Consider the following 21,191-nt stretch of genomic DNA (forward strand, 5'->3'; position numbering starts at 1 on the left):
TTCAACAGCATCATCTTTGCCAAATACCATTTAACAGCACCGCATACAAAACTACGGAAACACATGCTGTTGGCGCTCCACGGCTAGAAGAAGCTTCATGATGGTAACTTTTGATACCGTGAGAGTCGCTGTAAGTAATATATTTTTCTGCGGGGTCTGAAAAGAAAAATTATGATTGACCTGCTTAATTGAGACACATACATCCAATGCGCAGCCTCCATCTATTGATAATGTGGAGGATACAAGATGCCAATCAAAAGTATATGAATATCAACAGTTACATAAATCATGACAGAGTCGATTGAAAAATACCAATGCGTTAGTGATAAACCATATCGTTCTTCGAGTTGTGTGTCAAAATGTAATTTGTGTTTTATCACATATGTGTTTTGTGATTACATCTAGCTAATCTACCTACCCTACATCTTCACCTTCGTTCCCCCAGCTAATCAGCTCTTCTACATGTGAACTTTATCGGTCTGCCTTCCCAGCAAATCCGCCACTTTTGCACACGGCACTGTACATCATTAAGCCTTTGTCTAATCTCTTCCATTCGTTCATTCATTCATTGAGCCGCTGGGTTCATGTCACACCAGCTCGGCCAATCACACCGCCATCCCCTTTCTCCTCCTCTCTTTTCCCTTTCTCTCAAGTGTGCGGGCTTTTGAGTCCATTTCTCGGGAATTCCACCCTTTTCCCACATTTCGGCCTCTAAGGGGATTTAACTTCAAGGTCATCCACACCTTGACCCAAAAGTCATCAACGACCTTTTCTCGGCCGCTTGACTGAAGGGGCTTTCTGCCATATATTAAATACAAAAAGTGGCGAGCGACTCCTACTGACAATGATGACTACAAATACCCCTTTAAGGAATAATTTACAACATTTTTCACTTTGACTCAATTTTTTCAATAGTGTCTAAACATGTTCTACCTTTAGCAAAACCCCATCACGTTGTAAGCAATGGTCTGGCAAATTTTGTGGTGACGTGATCTAAATGATATAAATAATAGATATAGCTGCATAGCAGCAATGACAGGGTTTTAAGACATCAAGGTGCACTTTGGCAAAAATAGACACATATATGCACATAGATAATGAGCTATGGTCATATTCCTTAAGTCCAGTCCAAAGGTCATCCTGATTATGTGACATATAACATGAAATGATATAAAGCATGTAATTATTATTTGTATGAAAGCAAAATTTGAAGCGAAAATTATGCAAGAGAGGCATGTAATAAAGTATTATTGCCCAAACAAGAGATTTTGTACCCTCGAGGCAGGAGACCGTTAGCCTTTCTTACGTCGGGCAAATGGTCACGTACCCTCGGGCACATAGTTCTATGTTTGCGCTATGATATATACTGTCACAACAGGCATTACATATATTTTGACGGTGGACTTATATATGTTCATGACTATTACCGAGACTTCAACAAAAGTGAAAAATCTCATTATTGAGAAATTGATATAAAATATAAAATGTGATCAAATCAGTAATAAGAAAAATTGAAACTATCCCAAAGCATCTGATATCTCAGTGGTGCCAATTTACTTTGAAGAAAACGTCAAATCAATTAGGAAAAGGTTCAAATGTGTAAATGATTATTATTAGGGTATTGATCAAACACAGATATGTATTAACAAATGTTCGCGTTAATTCATGTTATTTTTCAAGATGTAACATGCAGTTTAGATTTGATTGTACATCAACAAGTCACGGATTGTTATTTGTGAATCTTAATATGATATAACTTAACTTTTTGGAAATTAGATAGTAAATCAAAAAAGACTGAACGTCTTTATTTCTGGTTCGTGAAATCAGCATCGCTGTTAATGATATACATACGATAATGCACAAATGTAGTTCGATGGACAGCGATTTCCAGATCGCCAATAGCTGGCCCTGACGGATACACTGCCTTATTATCTCATGAATAATCGACATAAAGACTAGATTTGATTGAAAACATTAATTGAGCTTCCGTAGTTTTAAATATGGACTTAGATTTAAAAGAACGTTCCGTTTAATTTATGAAGCTTTAATTGGCATTTCATATTGTACGTCAATTTATGTAATGATCTTTCTGCTAGACTGGTATAAAATGCGTGTTATTTTAATCACAATATTTGCTCTAAATGAATGCGAAACTTAAGATTGTCTTACCGTATCGTGTTGATGCAGTATCGTAGGCGTTTGTCGCCGCTGTGGTAACTTCAACATCACATACGGTCCACTCCATCCGTCAAAACAGTCACAGTGAAATGGATCCTCAAAGCATTGTCTTGCATTACTACATTTACAGTAATATTCACAACAACTGAAAAAGGTATGCAATGGAGCAATTCATGAAATAGTTTGAGGAACAGAAGTCTTTACTTTGGTCCTTGACAATCATTACGAAATATTATAAGAGTAAACTAATGATAAATACAGGAAATATGCTTTCAAAAAGCCATGCTTTGCTTATTCCAATCAAATGATGTTATCATATGACTTCCTTCTGAGAATTTTGTAGTTCTATATAGCAAACTGTTCTTGTGCGAAAACGAAGTAATTTTACTGTCATGCTGACATACCTAAAAAAGCACGTTTTTGTATTTTAAAATATTTTCAACATGCGGAATGATAATTTGAGACGATATAACTATGACGCGCACGAAACAATATCATTATATATTTTAGATTAGTTGCAGATATAGAAAAGGAAATGATAAAGGAAAAAGACCTACCTCACAAATCTCAAACAGGTTCCATTTATGTGGTGACAAGTGTCAGTGCAGTGACACTTGGGGCATACTTTGTGACAGCCATCACCGTAGAAACCAGATTTACACATGGTAGAACAAGTGGCACCGGTCCAACCAGGTTTGCAAGACGTACAGACATTATCATTACACGTTGTACAATTGTCGGGGCAGGGCCGATCACAATAATGACCAGTCCATCCAGTCTCACACAGACACGTTCCAGTGACATGATGACAGATTCCTTTCACACATTGACAACGTTCTGCACAATCGATTCCAAACAAACCATCATCACATATTTGGTCACATCGCATCCCTTGCCATCCAGCCGTGCAGTTGCAATCCAAGTCAATAATACTACACAAATCTCCATTATAGCAATATAAACATTTATCATCACAAAAATATCGGCCTTCGTCGTCGAGTCTATCCTTGTCACAAACTGTGCAATCTGCTCCAAACCAACCATCAGTACAATTGCATCCGGATCCTCCATGACGACAGGATGCCCCATTGTAACAGCGACACTCTTCCTGACAATGTACACCGTAGTAGCCAGGCTTACATGCACAATGTCCATCGTTCTGATCACAGGTAGCATTATTGGAACAGTTACAAGGCAAACAAGTGTCTCCATAGAAACCGTCTAGACAGGTGCATTCCCCAGAAGTCCTTTGACATTTCATGTTTGCAGGACATGAACATTTGTGCTCGCAGAGTATTCCGTAATACCCTTCTCTACAGCAACAAGAACCATCCTGCATACAAGTTGCACCATTCTCACAATTGCAAGGAAATTCACAAGTTTTCCCAAAGAAATTCTCAGAACACTGACAAAAACCATCAAATTTGTCGCACGAGCCGCCATTCTGACACATACAATTGTTGCTGCAGAACATACCAAATGATCCGTCGGGACATTCTGTAATTCAGACGATATTGAAACGCGAAAATTGAGTCAAAGTCACATCATTTTTTATGGTAATAGGTACTAGACTCAAATGGCCGACGAGAAATTAAAAACGTCAATTTTGAGATCATTTTTATCTCTACAGGTGTCGTCGCAATATGGTGGCATAAACATGTTAATTGGAATTATGATGAACATGAATTTGATTGCAATCTTATATTGACATGTCCTTTATCCTTATTCTTTTCGGTAATAAAGTGAATAAAACAGGCAACGATTTCCTTATCTTTCTCTATTGTGGATTTAAAATTATTTATCAACTTACCGACACAGTCTTCACGTAGGTTACTTGTATCTTTTTTCATGTAACCATTACAACACCTGAACACGCTGAAAAGTTGAACATTTTCTTAAAAGTAAATAAACAGTCATTATAATCTTTATTATTTTCTCAATGCTTCTGTTCAACTCTGAAAATATTTCGATTGTCGGTCAATTGTATTTCTAACAGTTAAGACCCAAAGTAAAAGTACTGATGATTAAATGATTTGCAAAAACCTGCGGTTTACAGGAAAACGTATAACAAAATCTCATCAAAATCTTACACACCGTTGAACTCCTGAAATGGCCTACCTCTTTACGTTATTTGTACCCGATAGTACCCGTACAATGTGCAAATTAGTTTGATGCATTTCAATCGCAAGAAGAGTATCGTGTATGTAGTTTACTTACACTTAAGATATTATATGCTTCTAAATTTGCGACTAGACTGAAGAGAGATGTTGAAGGCCTCAGTAACATTATACTGGTAGATCATTTTAAAATATACTTATCAATCCTGCGCATAGCTTATTAAGTAAGGCGAATGTAAATCAAACAAGAAATGGAATTCTTTTGAAAGTTGCCATTTATCGACTGAATCCATGTTCTAACATTGACACAGGTAAACAATAATGTCGTCTTGCGGAAGTTCAGCTCATTAGTAACGTGCATACCTTATTCACATTTGCTTAAATTAATAGGTCACACTCGAAGTAACAGACGACCGATATCACCAATTAATATTTGTGAGAGACGTTACAATCAGAAAACAACTATAGGATTCCAACTTTTCCCACACAGAAACAGGCCTGGTTTGGATTATAGCATATAAACTATTATCATATACCCATGGCCCATATTGCTACATCCAAGTGACGTTCAACGTAAAATATCAGCCGTGATATTTCACGGTAAACGTCGAGATATGCACGATGAACGTCATCAGTTTAGAGCTTTCCCGAACTACATTAGCAGTTTGTTGGTAAACAACGAAAACAACAAAGTGGCTGACGCTCCCCGCCTGCGAAGCGATGTCGCCGACGTAAAAACTTGAAGGGCTTCGAGGAACACGGGTATTTCTGGTTGCAAAATACGGAAATATCACGTTGAGTCTTGAAATTTTTTCCCATGGTATTTTTTTGGTCAAGTTCTAGCAAACATTCTGCTGTCCGCACGGCGCCGGCACTGTGCACAGTCTCCACCGAGCAGGTAGTGAGCGCGTGGCGTGACAGCGATGTAGCGCGCGTGCGCGCGCGACGACTGTTTGACATGGCAACTCTAAGGGTAAACTAACAAAATGGCACCCTCTCCGCGCGAGCTCCATGCCGTACGACGATCGAAATCAGGATAGATTTAAGGCTGAGCAGTTTTTGATCGGTTACAGTTGTAATAGCATATTGCACTATAAAATGTTCCTTCTGTATGACGATTTTTGTATCCCGGTGTCTTTCTTCTTGGGTTTCATTGAGATATGGACGACTTGCAGCGATGTCGCGCGTGATGTTGACATCTTCGTCGTATACTTTATGATGAAGCCTGTTCACATAACATTATGGTATTTATGCGCAAGGCGTAATAAAGTAAAGCCTCAAAATTAAAGGTTTTTCGTTCTATTAGTAAAAATTCCCTAAAATTATGAGCATGGGTATATGATAAATCGGTTATTATGAGGTTATTACGAAAATACCGCAAAGGATGCACGAGGACATTGGCGCAGCGTATCGCCCGACGCGAAGCGGAGGGCGATGCGCGGCGCCAATGTCCGAGTGCATCCTTTGCGGTATTTTCGTAATAACCTTATTATTATACATCTTACATTCCTGATCGGGGCATCAAAATGTCGGAATAGTGACCGTTTTCGTGCAATGTCAACAATTTTTCTTCCGATTTTATCGCGCCAGTGTGGAACGCTACCTCGGACGCGCTTCTGCAAGTTTTGGAGTGTGTGCACTACACACATACGTACGTACAGAGCGCGCGCGAGACTTGTTCTGGCACTCGTCCAAGGGGTCCCTTGAAACCGTTCTACAGTGAACGCGCAGATACAGCCGAAGGGAATGGGGCGCCTTGAAACCGTGCCGTACGGAACGGGCGCGAGTTCCGTACGGCTTTTTTAGCGCACGCTAAATTCTATTGTTCTCGATGGTAGATGTATAATAATACCCAATATCGCCTGTTCCTTGTGTCGTATCAGCATTCGTGTCATTTGTGCTGCGTCAGACACTCGACTTCGTCTCGTGTCTGACGCAGCACAAATGACACTCATGCTGATACGACAAAGGAACAGGCGATATTGGGTAATAACCTCTAAATACTATCGTCTCGATGTTTATTCAGTAGATAAATGTTAGATCAGCCCAATGTTTACGACATCTTTCACGAAACGCGTACGTTATTGAATAAAATGGCTGTTCTCTTGATTTGTAATGACCCCTAGGTCTATGTACTGGACAGGTGTTAATGTTAGACATCCTGTTGCCTTTAATAAGTTCTAAACCACGAAAAAGCAGTTACACCTCTCCAAATTTCGTTTAAGACAGCATGGTAAGTTCATTGGCAAGTTTGATTGGGTTCGAAAGTAGAAGCCCTTGATGGTGGAAACTATAGGGCGATAGACGCCGCAAAGGAAGTGGCTAAGAGAGAAGGGATATAGCAGGATCTGGTTGGTTTTGAGTATTGGTGACGTCAACCAAAGCACTGTAGATCAAGACTTGGCATTTGTCCAGGCTGCTACATTACCTTTACCACCCGAAAGAGGAGGATATGTGTCACGTAGGTGTGGAAATCTTACCCGATATTTGTCATGTTATCCTATGTCATGTTTAATGCTGTCGGAATGAATGGTGAATATTTTTTTTCAGCACGTGCACGTGTTTCCGGTGCAGAGCTGTTTTTATCCCTTGCCGACCTTTTTCTCCGCGAACGTGCGAACGATTCAACGTACTGCGGAACCTCAAACCACTTTCTGCCTGACACTGTTTTTCATTCTCTTGTGTGGTATATGAACAGCTTGGGGGTGTCACACACATACATACACATACACAGACAGACAGACAGACTACATACAGACAGACAGACAGACAGACAGACAGACAGACAGACACACACAACAAACACACACACACACACATACACACATATATATATATATATATACACGTCTTTATATTGATGTAAAAATATAATTCGGGCAAGTAATAGGAATTTGCGACTTTGCTGCAATGCTGACATTTAGGCAAGTATCTACGTCCATTCCAACTACCAACAAATGGCCTGCACAAATACGTTCAATGAACCAAAGTGGTTACCGCCCTCTGTTCCGACACCCCTATATTCCGACAGCCCTATATCCGACTCCTCTATGTTCTGGCATCCCTTATTCCAAAACCCCATATACCCACAGCCCTATGTTCAGACACCCCTATGTTCAGACACCCCTATGTTCAGACACCCAGAAAGCTTCTGCAGGAACAAGTTTACTTGTTTTCAAGTCCTGTTTACAATGTTAGAAGTACCTTTTAAACATTTTCACGTCACTTTAGACGCCACACTTCATATTTTCTGCTGGTTGGTGTTCTCCCATTCAAAGTAGTCATGGTGAAATGGACGAAAAATCGTAGAAATAAATGTTTGATATATTTCTGATGATCTATGTTTTATGATCCGAAAATAGTGGGTTTGATCTTGACAAAGCGATTATGTTGTCATATTTATTTGCCAAATAGACCACACTGCATTTGGTTGTATTGTAGTATTAGAATCAACATCATCTCACATATTAGTTACGTAGGAACACCTTTCTCATCCAGGTGAGAATTGTGAAAAAATGAGAAAGCAATACTCTTACTATTTTATTTTATTCTACTGCCAGTATACCACTACCTGAACGATTTTCGATGCGGTCTTTCAATAATGTATTTATAATGGAATATCTATCCATTAAAATGTATGTGTGAAACTGCTCTTAACTTAAGCTTTAAAACAAAATAAATTGAAATCGCAGACATACTTTTGAGAATGTGCAAATTTCGATCGGAAATATCGCAACGTCGGCAACTGAAGTACTGAAAACTGATTTCTGAAAGGGTACTTAAATTTCTTATCAAGCAAAAAAACCTACTGAATGGTAATGGATACAATGTTGCAGAATTTAAGTTCGAAACCAGATATGAACTGAAAATGCTCACGTGTTTCATACAGTTATGTGTAAATTTGAACCTTTGCCACATGTTTGCAACTTCATTGAAAGTAATTATGATCAACATAATGAACAATAATCACCGCGATTAATTCTCAAAGGTCATGAAGTATACAAATATGTAATTAGCTGAAATAAAAATATTAAAGTTCTTTGACTGCTGTCATTGTATCACCATTTTACATAGCAAGTGTAATTACCGTTGGCCAAGTCCTTCAAGCCATATATACCGAGCTGTGAAAGCTCATTAGATATGCAATTGTAAATTAGCTGACATGAAAATGTGAAATGACTTTCGATATTGTTTTAACCAGGTATAATCATCAATGTTGTCATGTTTTGCCAACTTTGATCAAGTAAATCCCAGTATATATCCCTAATAAGCAAAGTTCATTAAACATGTAAATTAGGAATTGACTTAAGTAAAAATGCTTAATGATTGTCAATAATGTTGTATCATGGTATCTGCAATATATGTAGCAAGTTTTGTCAACTTTGGTCAAGTCAATTCAGATATATATCCCTAATTAGGAAAGTTCATTAAACATGCAAATTAGGAATTGGCTGAAGGGAAAATGCTAAATGACTTTCAAAAATATTGTATTACAGTGTCTGAGATGTACTTAGCAAGGTACATCAATTTTGATCAAGTCATTCAGATGAATATCCCTAAGTATGAGAATTCATTTAATATGCAAATTAGGAATTGGCTGAAGTAAAAATGTCTTTTGACTTTCAATAATGTTATATCAGAGTATCTTTGATGTATATAGCAAGTTTCAATGACTAAATCAAGTTAAATTGTATTGCTAAGTTATCCGTATATACCGAAAATCAGACCTCTACAGGGCTGTCAATGTTTTTCTGAATAGAAGGATACAAGTGAAAGAATTGGAGGGTACAGCCTTGTGTGGAGCGAAGCGGAGCAAGGCGTGCGCGCAAGAGCACGCGGGGGGGGGGAAGCCAGGATGGGTGTGTCCCCTCCTGAAGCTGAAGCTTTTCTAATTATTCATCTTCAATTGGTGGCCTGTGGTGGCACTTTTGAGGGCAATTTACTGTCAAGTTGATTATAACTGAAGTATAAAAAGTAACATGAAATTGAATCTTGTGAAATAAAATTATGAAAGACAAACAGAAGTATTACAGAGTTTATATGTTTATTGATACACCAGGTTATTATTATTTGCATACAAATTCTGTGAATTACAACCTGCCATGCTTAATAGTCGCGCCAGCGGCTTACTGACTACGCATGCGCTTATTCATAATATACTATGCGAGTAACCGGAAGTGTACCCTTCTTTCGTGGGCGCCGCCATGTTTTTTTTTGAGTACTCGTAAATAAACAAATACGAAACAAATTATTATTATATAACATGCCATTTATAAAATATACCTCTTTTATTAGCCAGTAAATGTTATTATGCACCTTGTCGCTGATACAGAATATCGTTAATATAGATAAAGGGAGAAAACAGTCGTGCATATGAACGGTGGCATACGCAAAGAATGCTGGGATTGAATTTTAGAAAAGCGCCCCCAGTGTCAATAATTAAATTCAAAAATTGCCAGTTTTTAGACGGAACGCTATAGTTTTCAGCTTGCAAGTGGAAGTTGGGCAGTGCGGTTACCATTGCAATGATAATGATTGCATGATACGTCCCTTGTTTAACGCAATAGGCTGTTATCAATGTAAAACTTGCCAATTTTTGTCCAAAATTTTTACACATTACAGAAAATCTATAGGCCTACCTGCACTGCTGCAGGGTTTGACGTCCGCGCGTGTACGTACGTGAACTGTTTTCATCAGAGGGAAACTGGGCATAGTTGTCATACTAGTATATACGTTTATGAAGTAACAATTAATTACATTTTGTCATGAATCAATACAAATAACATTGCCAATCTTACCCCTGGCGCGACACCAAGGGCTGAGCCCTATATAATATTAAAGATCATAATCTGAACCATAATCAGAATCACTGGAGTACTCATCTAAGCCAAGGCTTGTATGGCAGTACCAGCTGACAATACCTCAATATTGTGTGATTCTCAGGCTGATGAAACAGTAGCTTCAGAAACTACATCTGCAAAAACTATTTCTTCAGATGTAGCTTTAGAAACTACACCTGCAGAAACTATTTCTTAAGAAACAACATCTGCAGAAAGTAATTCAATAATTGTAATATGTTCCCATTCAAAAACAGCTAATCGTATTAGAATTTAAAAAAATCTTGTCCCCACTGCAAAACTGATGTCATAACGTCACGACAAAAAATTCCGATCAACGTCTGGTTGATACTGCTGTAATTTTATTTTGTCTGTTTCAAGACCTCTCCTCAGAGTTACCGGCAATGAATTTCCAGTGTGAAAATTTACAAATGTAATGGGGTAAATACGAGACCATTACCAGAGACAATTTGAGTAGACGCTACGTCATACAAACAATTACAATACTTAAGTTTACATCCGCTAATGAAATTGCGTGGCTTCGTTGTTCGTCAGCCTCTCAATCGACAAGATTGAGAATATGTTGATTTATTTAGGTAGTAAATCCTTGCGCGTGAAAGTTAACGATCAAATATTTTCTCCTGATGACTATCATAGTATCTATTCTGATATCCCTCACAGTAGTCAGAGTTTTGTCGAAACCCACGCCGGCCAAGTGGGTAGGCTCACTACATGCATGTTATATCCATATTCAAAACATGGTTTACCGCCGCACGTACGTGCAAGATACCGCGAAAGTATATAGTCAAGCCTAGCTAAATTTTGTGATTGCCCTAAACATTAAAAATTGTTGGTCTTGGTTCGGAATACCGATATTTGCTTTTGAGGAAAGATTTTGGATTTCGGAAAATATTTATCAAACTTCAATACTCGGGCCTTCGAAACAACCACAGTACACAGCATGTACTACCGTATGATTACATTTCATAGAACGGCAGCTTGGTGCAAACAAATTCAGTGGTAGTCAAAACTCACTAAAAATTGTCTCAATCCCCACAAAGTTTTTTTTTGCGCTGAGTAAACGATTCTTACTGATTGTAAAGAGTGTTCACGATCTGCAAACGGGAAAACAAATCAAAAATTCCAGTCGCTAAGTACACGTATATGGCATTTTGCTCAGACGCGGCGTGAAATCACATTGCATGCTATACCATTGATGGATTGAACCCCGATCACTGAAATTCCTCAGGAAAATAAAATGATTTACAAATATTGACATTACTTTTATATCCAGAGCTAGTGTAAGCCTCTCGGGGTCTTTTTCGGACCCGTAAATCCAACGTGGCTGTCCACTTTCGTTGCCATATCGATCGTGTACGTCCGAAAACCAATCAGAACACGTAAAGCTTTTTGACAGTACCGATTGAAACCAATCAAAAATCGGCTACCAACGAGGCTTAGGGGCTGCGCCTCTGTAGCACAGCGCAGCCAACGGTAGAATTTGGACAGGAAAGAATTCATAACGTGTGTAAAGATCATTATTGCAGGCCTTGAATAGGGAAAACAGGCGGCGGCAAGCCCTGTGTCAGACGGCGATTTGCCGCCGGTGACCGGCTATAATTGACAGCCCTGCCTCTAGCTCTATTGGCTGGCTCAGAATTAGATATGCACATAATTAATTAGGTAAAGGATGTGATGTCATAAGGTCTCCCATCATACCAAATATGAAGGGTGTAGCACTTGGGTTTACTTAGTTATGGCCATATATGTATATTTGAGGTCAAAGGTCATCGGGGTCTCATGACATTTTGTCAAAAAAATTGTATTGCTAAGTTATCCCTATATACCAAAAATCAGACCTCTAGCTCTATTGGCTGGCTCAGAATTAGATATGCGCATAATTAATGAGGTACAGGATGTGATGTCATAAGGTCTCCCATCATACCAAATATGAAGGGTGTAGCACTTGTGGTTACTTAGTTATGGCCATATATGTATATTTGAGGTCAAAGGTCATCAAGGTCGCATGACATTTTGTCAAAAAAATTGTATTGCTAAGTTATCCCTATATACCTAAAATCAGACCTCTAGCTCTATTGGCTGGCTCAGAATTAGATATGCGCATAATTAATGAGGTACAGGATGTGATGTCATAAGGTCTCCCACCATACCAAATATGAAGGGTGTAGCACTTGTGGTTACTGAGTTATGGACATATACTCATATTTAAGGTCAAAGGTCATCGAGATCACATGACATTTTGTCAAAAAATTTGTATTGCTAAGTTATCCCTATATACCGAAAATCAGACCTCTAGCTCTATTGGCTAGCTCAGAATTAGAAATGCACGTAATAAATGAGTTGCAGGAAGATGCCAAGGTCAAAGGTCAAGTGGAATCCCCAAAATTGTGGAGAGCAATTTGGTCCCCTACTGGCCATTGTCCAATAGACGCTGGCTGTCTTGGGCTTTAACATAGGCCAGAATAAGCCATTGCCATAGCTTAGCTGCATAGGTATAGGGGAGGTCAAAGGTCATAGAAAAATCAGAAAAATAATACTTTAAAAATCTTCTCGAAATTGGCAATGCCTGTGACTTTGATATTTGGCATGAAGGAGCAAGGCTGTAAGGTCTAACCAGGGTTAGGTTGGTAGCGGGTCGAGTTGACTGGGGTCGAGTTGGTTAGGGGTCGAGATGTCCAGAAACCATGGTCATCATGCATCCCATAGACTACCATGTATCACAAAAATTAAAACTGTGATAACTTCATTAATATGCAAGCCACGCCCACCAAAACCTTTTCAGTTCTAGCCATTTGAATTATGAAGATGTCTACCAAATTTGACTGAAATACGTTCAGCCATTTTTGAGATAATTGGGATACAGACACACGGACACACAGACACACACACAGACAGACATGGCTAAACCATATGCTCACGTGTGTGAACACATGAGCAAAAAAATCATACTTTTTGAGAGATTTAACATTTGTGCACCCACCAAGAACCTGTCGGAGATAAGATCATGTTCTTGTTTTTATTTTTCTTTAAATCCTCTTTGAATTAAGTTATTTGCGGTAAGAACTGTACATAAAATGAATAATACTACTGTGCGCTTAAATGTAATCATTATAAATAGTTTATAGGAGGTATCTATTCCAGTATTCGGTGGAGAATCCTTATTACTTAAAGAGGCTATTCTTTCTGCGAAAAAGCTATTTTCAGTGCTTGAAATTAAATGTATTCAACTCAAAATCAAGATACTTGTATCATGATCTCATGGAGTGACTAAATTCTGTCTAGAAATTGGCAAGACGTTCCGCCCTGTTTCATCGTGGTATTCATTACTGAAATAATCACCTGTTTTGATGTAGTGTTATGTCATTTCTGCATGATATTTTACAAATAAATAAATCATGGTTTATATCGTTTACTAAGGTTCGATGTTTTCTTCAGAAAGGCCTTGTTCCAAATCACATAAAGTTTTCTAAACACCATGTTTTGTGCACTAATTTGAAAAGACGACTCTAATAGAGTATTTTCTGCACATTAGTGTTTTGAATAGGACCAAAAATACTTAAATTGAGTAGAAAGTACACCGTCTCTCTAAACGTGGACGTTTAAAATAGAATTTACATATTCAAGATTTTTGACATATACTTTGTCGAACATAGGGGTGTTGGAATATTGGGCTGGAACACTGAAAATGAACCATTAAAGAATCGATGTCATCATGGCCCTATGGATTGACAGAGTTTCATATATTTTTAGACTTTTATCACTTCTTAGAAGTAAACATATTCTAATAGAAAGTACAAATTCAAGGTTATATACTTAAGCAATAAAGCACACCCAGCGATGGTATACCTCGAGATTTTGACCAGTTCACGACATATATGCACGAGCGATAGCGAGTGCATATATGAAGTGAACTGGTCAAAATCGAGTGGTATACCGTCGCTGGGTGTGATTTATTGCTATTATATCATATCAGTATATAACACTATGAGAAATATTTTTGAAAAATGAGATTTGCTTATTTTTCATGTTTTCCCATACAAAACAGAAGAAATAGAGGTAGTCAAAATAATTTCAATCTTTACCTCTCATAATTTCTAAAAACTCTCCGAGGCTACCAAAATAACCTAAATGATTTCTTTTCCTCTGATGAAAATCAGAGTTTGCAAAGAACACAGGTTACCCATTTTTTTATAGATAATTTGTACACTTGCAAGGAGAGAATTTATACGTAGACTTGAATTGCTGGGGCAGAGAATAAGCACCCCTGGAACCTGTTTGACAGAGAATTAGAACCCCAACACATGGTGAGGCAGAGAATTGTACCCCTGGAAACTTAATTAGTGGGACAGGGATTTCGTGTCCGACACTTGCTGGAGAAGAGAATTAGTACCCCTGAAACTTACAGGGCAGAGAAATAGTACCCTTACAACTGCTGGAGCAAAGAATTAGTACCCCTGCAACTTACAGGGGCAGAGAATTAGTACCACTGGAACTGTTGAAGCAGAGAATTAGTGCCCGACACTTGCTGGAGCAGGGAATTAGTACCCCTGGAACTTGCTTGAGCAAAAATTAGTACCCCTACACTTGCTGGGCAGAGAATTAGTACCCTGGTAAAGCTGGAGCAGAGAATTAGTACCCCTGGAACTTGCTGGAGCAGAAAACTAGTACCCCTGGTAAAGCTGGAGCAGAGAATTAGTACCCCTGACAAGTTTAGAGAAATTTCTCCTAGCAAATCAATGCAATGTTGGTAGTCTGAATAGCACTTGATTTTTCTACCAGAGAAACTACAACTTTAGCATGAAATACTTTCTTTTTCAAGCAAACATCATTTTCTTGACCTTTTTCATTGGAAATAACAAATGATTGCCAACCGAGCATATAGTTCACAATTTGCAAGAGAGAAAAATAAAGATCTAACTATGCAGCTGATGTTAACAAATCTACACTGTAAATATTTATGTATCAAAACGCCGATTAATGTGGAGTTGGCTGCACAGTTCAAACTTTTGCACTGAAAAAACAAGAAAATGAGTGGTTTTCCTTTGATTTTCATTTATTTTGCTTCAAAATTTGTGAAAATCAGCAAATCTCATTTTTCAAAATATTTCTCATAGTGTTATATTTAAATTCTGGCGTGGAACGTCATAAACGGATTTTTGCTCAAACTGAGAGCTGACGTGTATGCCAGCCGTGGTGTATCGCCAATATACCACGGTTCTCTTCGCGTCTCGACCAATCATATGGCTGTATATTTGCGCTATCAATTACTGGCATAATATAATACTGCATATACATTAGTAACAATCGCTTTGATATAACGAAACCTAGAATGGCCAGGAAGGAAAAAACTGGCTAAATACAATGAAGCAACTTAGGGATGCGTACACTAATAGTGAAGACCGGTATGAAAAACGTTGCTAGTGGAAGTTCGAAATTGTGGGCAGAAAGTTGAAAGTGCGATATACGAATCGAAAATAGAAGTTCGAATGTTGAAAATGTGATATACGAATCCAAAGTGGGAGTTAACCTCGATTACGTGCAATAGATAAAGCATAGCGCTATTCAATTTATCCTTGCCCACTTGCGACAAAGGCAAATTATTTATTCAACTTTTCAAATTTCTGTGTGAGTACGAGAAGTTGACGCAATCAGCATTTCATATACCTTGGTGGAACGACCAGGCTATGATCACATTACCCAATCATAACTCGTTTTCCGAACGATCCGTGTTAGTTTCACTTTATAAAAATTCTGAATTTCTTTCGCAGACAAAACTTAGAAATAAATATAGATTATTGTTACCAGGTGAGAGAGAGACAGACAGGCAGACAGACAGGCAGACAGACAGACAGCGTGTCTGTTTGTAGAGATAGAGACAGAGAAGGTAGAGGGCTGAAGAGAAAAGAGAAACAGTGAGATTGTTCGCCGCGTTCGTTCAATTAAATTTAAAACTGATGGCGTATACCAACAAAGCTAAAATACCAACGTGGAAATGGAAATTCGAACTTTATGTTTATTGGTTTGGCAATGAAATGATGTGACTATAATGTGACATATATCCATTTGAAAAAAACAAACAAAACAATACAGCGATGAATACAAAACTATTTCAGCTGAATCATTTTGAAGGGACGTCTGCAATAAAAATACTAGGGATGTTTGCGTCGATCGCCTTTCAACGACAACTCGCAGTGGGAGATATCCTTGTTTTCGTAAAAATGGTCTTCCTTCAGTAAAGGTCGCCGTGACTGTGTTTCAGCTTAGGGTTGAATTATTTCGACACGTTTCAATGCTCCATGAATTGTCCTTCAAAGTTTGATTCAACGAATTTTTAGATGTTTATTGCATTATTTAGGCAAAACTTTATCTAACCTTTTCGTAAAATGAGATTGGCAACCCACGCGATCGACTGCCGTCCATGGGATTCAAAATAGTGGTGGAGTACCCAGTTAAGTGACCAGTTAAGCAATGACCAATTAAGTAAATACCGCAGTGATGAGCGTTCTTTTTTCACTTAACGCACTTTGGTGCAGCAATACTAGAATACTATCCGAATCCTTACAAATTCAACAAGTGGAAGCCTGAATAAAAATCTTTATCTGGACTTTGACTGAGGAACATTCCGTTCGAGCCTCAGTCCCCTTATTATGAGAAGCATAAAAAAAAAGCGCCAACGTCGCTGAAGCATGACTGCCAGTGTTTCAAGATGCCTTTACGGCATAAGCGTAAGCACAATTTATAACAAAGTTATCTGACATAACCATGCCTATTGTCCCAGCACAATCCAATGCCAACACTCTCAAGTACGCAGGTCCTGTACTGTCAATTAGCATGTGCCGACTTTTATGTTCAAACACAGGGTCTCTGGATAAAAAAAATTACATGAACAGGCCACATGTAAAAACGATGTGCTGACCCTTGACCCAAACGCGATCAATAAGCCAGCTCTGCTGCGTAATCACAGCTAATCTAATTGAATTATATTTCTCACTAGAAATATTTTACAAAAATGACGATTTGTCTGATCATGGAGTTTGAAGCATGCTGTGATCTATCACATTACATTAAACCAACAATAATGAAAAATGACATAGCAAATATATATATATATATATATATATATATATATATATATATATATATATATATATATATATATATATATATATATATATATATATATATATATATATATATATATATATATATATATACTTGTTTAGTTCAAGATCAGCTGGAGTAGAGTGCTCAATACTAGAGTAGAGCTAAATACACAACTGAGTTGATCAGGGTAATCTAAAATATTACATTTCCACTACAAATTTGTTTCGTATAGGCTGCAGAGCCGCCTACACTCATCGGGTGGCTGTGATCGACTGAAACTTTAGGCGGGAAACAATTTCTTTTGTTTTGTTTTTGTTGGCACCTGTTTGTTGCAAAAGGTTGAATAATTAGTGACTGCACAAGATAACTTTTCTCCAGTGTCTGCAGGTCGATACTAATTCGTTTCTATTGTTGAGGGAGCACATTTCTGGGTATCTGAGGAGTATGAATTCTCGTGGAGGCACAGATTGCATTGTTTTGTGACGTTGGAGTATGGATTGCATTGCTTTATTATTTTCCGGTCGATCCTCTATTCTGTCTTTGCATCTTTCAGTGACCAAATGTGCTTGCTCAGTTCGGTGCTGTTTCTGTATTTTGTGTTGCGGAATGATAGCATGTGGTTATTATATCTTGTTTTGAATGGAGTCTCCGTCAGGCCGATGTATGTTGCGTGTGTATTGTTGTCTTCTCTGGTGACCATTGCTTGGTAAACCGAGGGCGTGGGCGTGGCATGACAGTCTACTTGCTTCGGACTTCACCAGATCGACGGGGTCTTTAAATCTTACTATTTTCTTGGCTTTGTGTACCTCCACTGTGCATTTACTCCAAGAATATTGGATAAAGTAAGGAAGCTTCTTGACGATCAGCTTCATATTTTCTGAATGTTCTAGTATTTCTAGCCTATCAACCCATCAGGTTGCTGTCTTACATCAATTCAAGAAAATCGCGAACTTGTCAATAAGGCAAGGCTGTTTGGGTTGATTGGAGGCCATTCTAAAACCTTCCTCAGGTAGGCGTTTGTTATCTTGTGTGGATCGCCATAGCGCTCTTCCAGCTCATGCATGGCACCTTGCTATGCTTCATTTGCGTCTATACCTGCATACTCTTGAACTTTTTCATGGGCTCTGCCTTCCATGAACTGTCTCAGCAGAATGAATTTATCTTTGTCATCTTCTGCAGTCGGTACAAGTTTGGTCTCAAACTCATCTATGAATGATCTGTGCTCCATGATGTTGCCATCAAACTTTATCACTGTGGACCTTTTCTTTTGCTCTGATCATCGCCCACTGTGCAGAGTCACGTGATGTTTTACTCATGCTACTGTCGCTACTTCTGATAGAAATTCTGGGAGCTACTACGCTGACTGCATCTTCTAGATCATCAGACTCACTGTCACTCTCCCTTTCTATTGCAGGTGTTTTCTTCTTATATACTTGTACTGGTGTTGAGGTCTTCCTCGTTTTCTGTTCTGGACACAATGGATTTGTCCTCCTGTGGTTCAGTCTAAATATTGATTGCGATGTTGTTGTTTAGTCCATCAACAGAATATTTATTCAGAGATATAGCTCTGGCATCGGCTATGGCAATCTTCTTTTCAAGCTCATATGTTGTCCCTCTTCGAGTTCGAGCTCATGCTTTGCATGCTCCATTTCTTGCCTTTGTCGCTCTTCCTGGAGTCGAAGCTTATACTTAGCACGCTCAATCTTCTTGCTTCTTCTTGAGCTTAGCTGACTTGCCAACAGTTCAGCCTTTTCCTTTCATCTGCTAGTTTTAGTAGCCGAGAGTGCACTGTGGCTCTTATGGTGGCTGACTCCACTCAGTCCGCCGACTATAGACTGTTTCGGTACACTAACTTGAGAGACACTGTCTTCTTGTTCTACGTAATCGTGTGGATGAACTGGAGTTGGGTTCACTTCTTGCTTGCTCTACCATGCTCTGGTATCTCCAAAGAAGGTCTCTTCAACGCTGATCAGCCAACGATCGCGATCATCTTGCTCCTGATCCTTTGGGAGTAATTCTTCGTATTTCTTGCTGGTGGAGGCAAAATCTTCATGCAGCTCCTTCCACACTTCAAACTTCAGTTTGACCGTGAATAAGTCTGCCTTATCAGCGATGTGCGCCTGTACTTCATTCACCCTCTTGGTTAGTGATCACGCTGTTTTCTCTAAGGAGCTAGCCTTATTAGCTAACATATTTTCAAGTCCCTTTTCAATCAGCGTTCTGACACAGCTGTTACGCCTAAGCTCTTGTAATTCATTTGTTAATGATGAAGCTTTTAAATTCTGTTCTTCGTTAACCATGGTTTGAGTTAAAGTCTAGTCGGAAGGTAGGGTTCGCATGCACCCCATGGATGTATTTTTAACCTACATTTTTGTAATCCTTAGGGTCTATATTTAATGAATTTTGATGTTCCCAAAATCAAATAGTGTCCCATGGGGTTCATTTGGCGCCATCTTTACCACCATCTTGGCCGCCATCTTGGATTTCAACAATGGGGTAAGGGTCACGTATTTACCGCTCGACGGAAAAATAAACATAAAATACTATAAACGTTATATGTTTAGAAAGCCAAGATCATGGCCTTTTCATTGATATATAACTTAATAGGGATAAATTAATATTCGAACGTTGATTAGACTTCATATCGGCCATTGACCATAAATCGTAAAATTTGCTAAATTTCACACCCAATAATTAAGTTCCTCTTCCTCCAAACAATTTTTTACAAGGTATTTATATATTTTTTGGAAGAACTCAGTGCAATGACCAAGAAAAACAACATTAAAAGTATGTGTTTGAGATTTAGTGGGTGCATGAGCTTGTTTTCTTATTACGCGGTATGCCATATATCCGTGTTTAACATAAGGGGTAAGGGCAATGTTTCCATTTCTGTTTCGAATCATCAATGATGCATTTTTTGAAAGTGCTGCATCAGATCTTTCCCAAAATATATAGATTTATTGGGGGAAAGTTGCATATTTAAAAGTTACAAAGCTTAAACCTTTCAGTTTGTGTCGATTTTAAGTGATTTTTAAGAACGGAATTACAACATATGGGGGAGGAGTAATGTTTCCCTTTTTGCCTTGAACCATGAATTATGAAACCATATAAATGTTATACTGTTTGAAAGCTCTGAAATAGGCCTTTCCAAACATGTATAGTTTTATTGGGAAAGTCGCATATTGAAAGTTACAAAGCTTAAGCCTTTCAGTTTGTGTCAATTTTAAGTGATTGTTTTGAACAATATGCACAAAACAGTTAGTCCGTTAGCTAGGTATCGAAATCATCCCCTCTAAGGCATTTTACCCACTATGATTTTCTATTAGCTAGTATTCTCAGCTGCCATAATCTGCTTATTTTCCATTTAATTGATGGTGTGTAAGAGTGTAACGACTTGTTTGTGAAGGGCTGTCACGCCCTCAGTAGAAAAATAGGAATGGGTTAGGGTAACATATTTACCGCTAGTCGAAACAAAAACAAAAAGTACAATAAACAATATATTCTAAGAAAGCCCAGATAATCCCCTTACCTTTGGTATACAGATAAATTGGGATAAATCGATATTCAAACATCGATTAGATTTTATATCGGACATGAAATGTAAATTGTAAAATTTGCTTAATATCAAACCCAATAATTAAGTGCTTGTTCCTCCAAACAATTTTACAAGGTATTTATATATTATTTGAAAGACTTAATGCAATTGAGAATTTAAAGAAAAAAACATAAAAGTGTGTATCTTGAGATTTATGGGGGCGTCGATTGTTTTCCTAATATATGGTATGCCGTACATCCCTCTATAATATACATTTGAGGGATAGGGGTATGGGTAATGTTCCCTCTCCTACCAAATGCAGCGAATAAGGGAGCCACATAAATATCATATCTCTGAATCACTAACGCAGTTGTTTTTCCAATAAGATATGACTTGATG

Source organism: Ptychodera flava, assembly GCF_041260155.1.
Source record: "Ptychodera flava strain L36383 chromosome 23 unlocalized genomic scaffold, AS_Pfla_20210202 Scaffold_24__1_contigs__length_23054250_pilon, whole genome shotgun sequence".
In the NCBI taxonomy this organism is placed as follows: domain Eukaryota; kingdom Metazoa; phylum Hemichordata; class Enteropneusta; family Ptychoderidae; genus Ptychodera; species Ptychodera flava.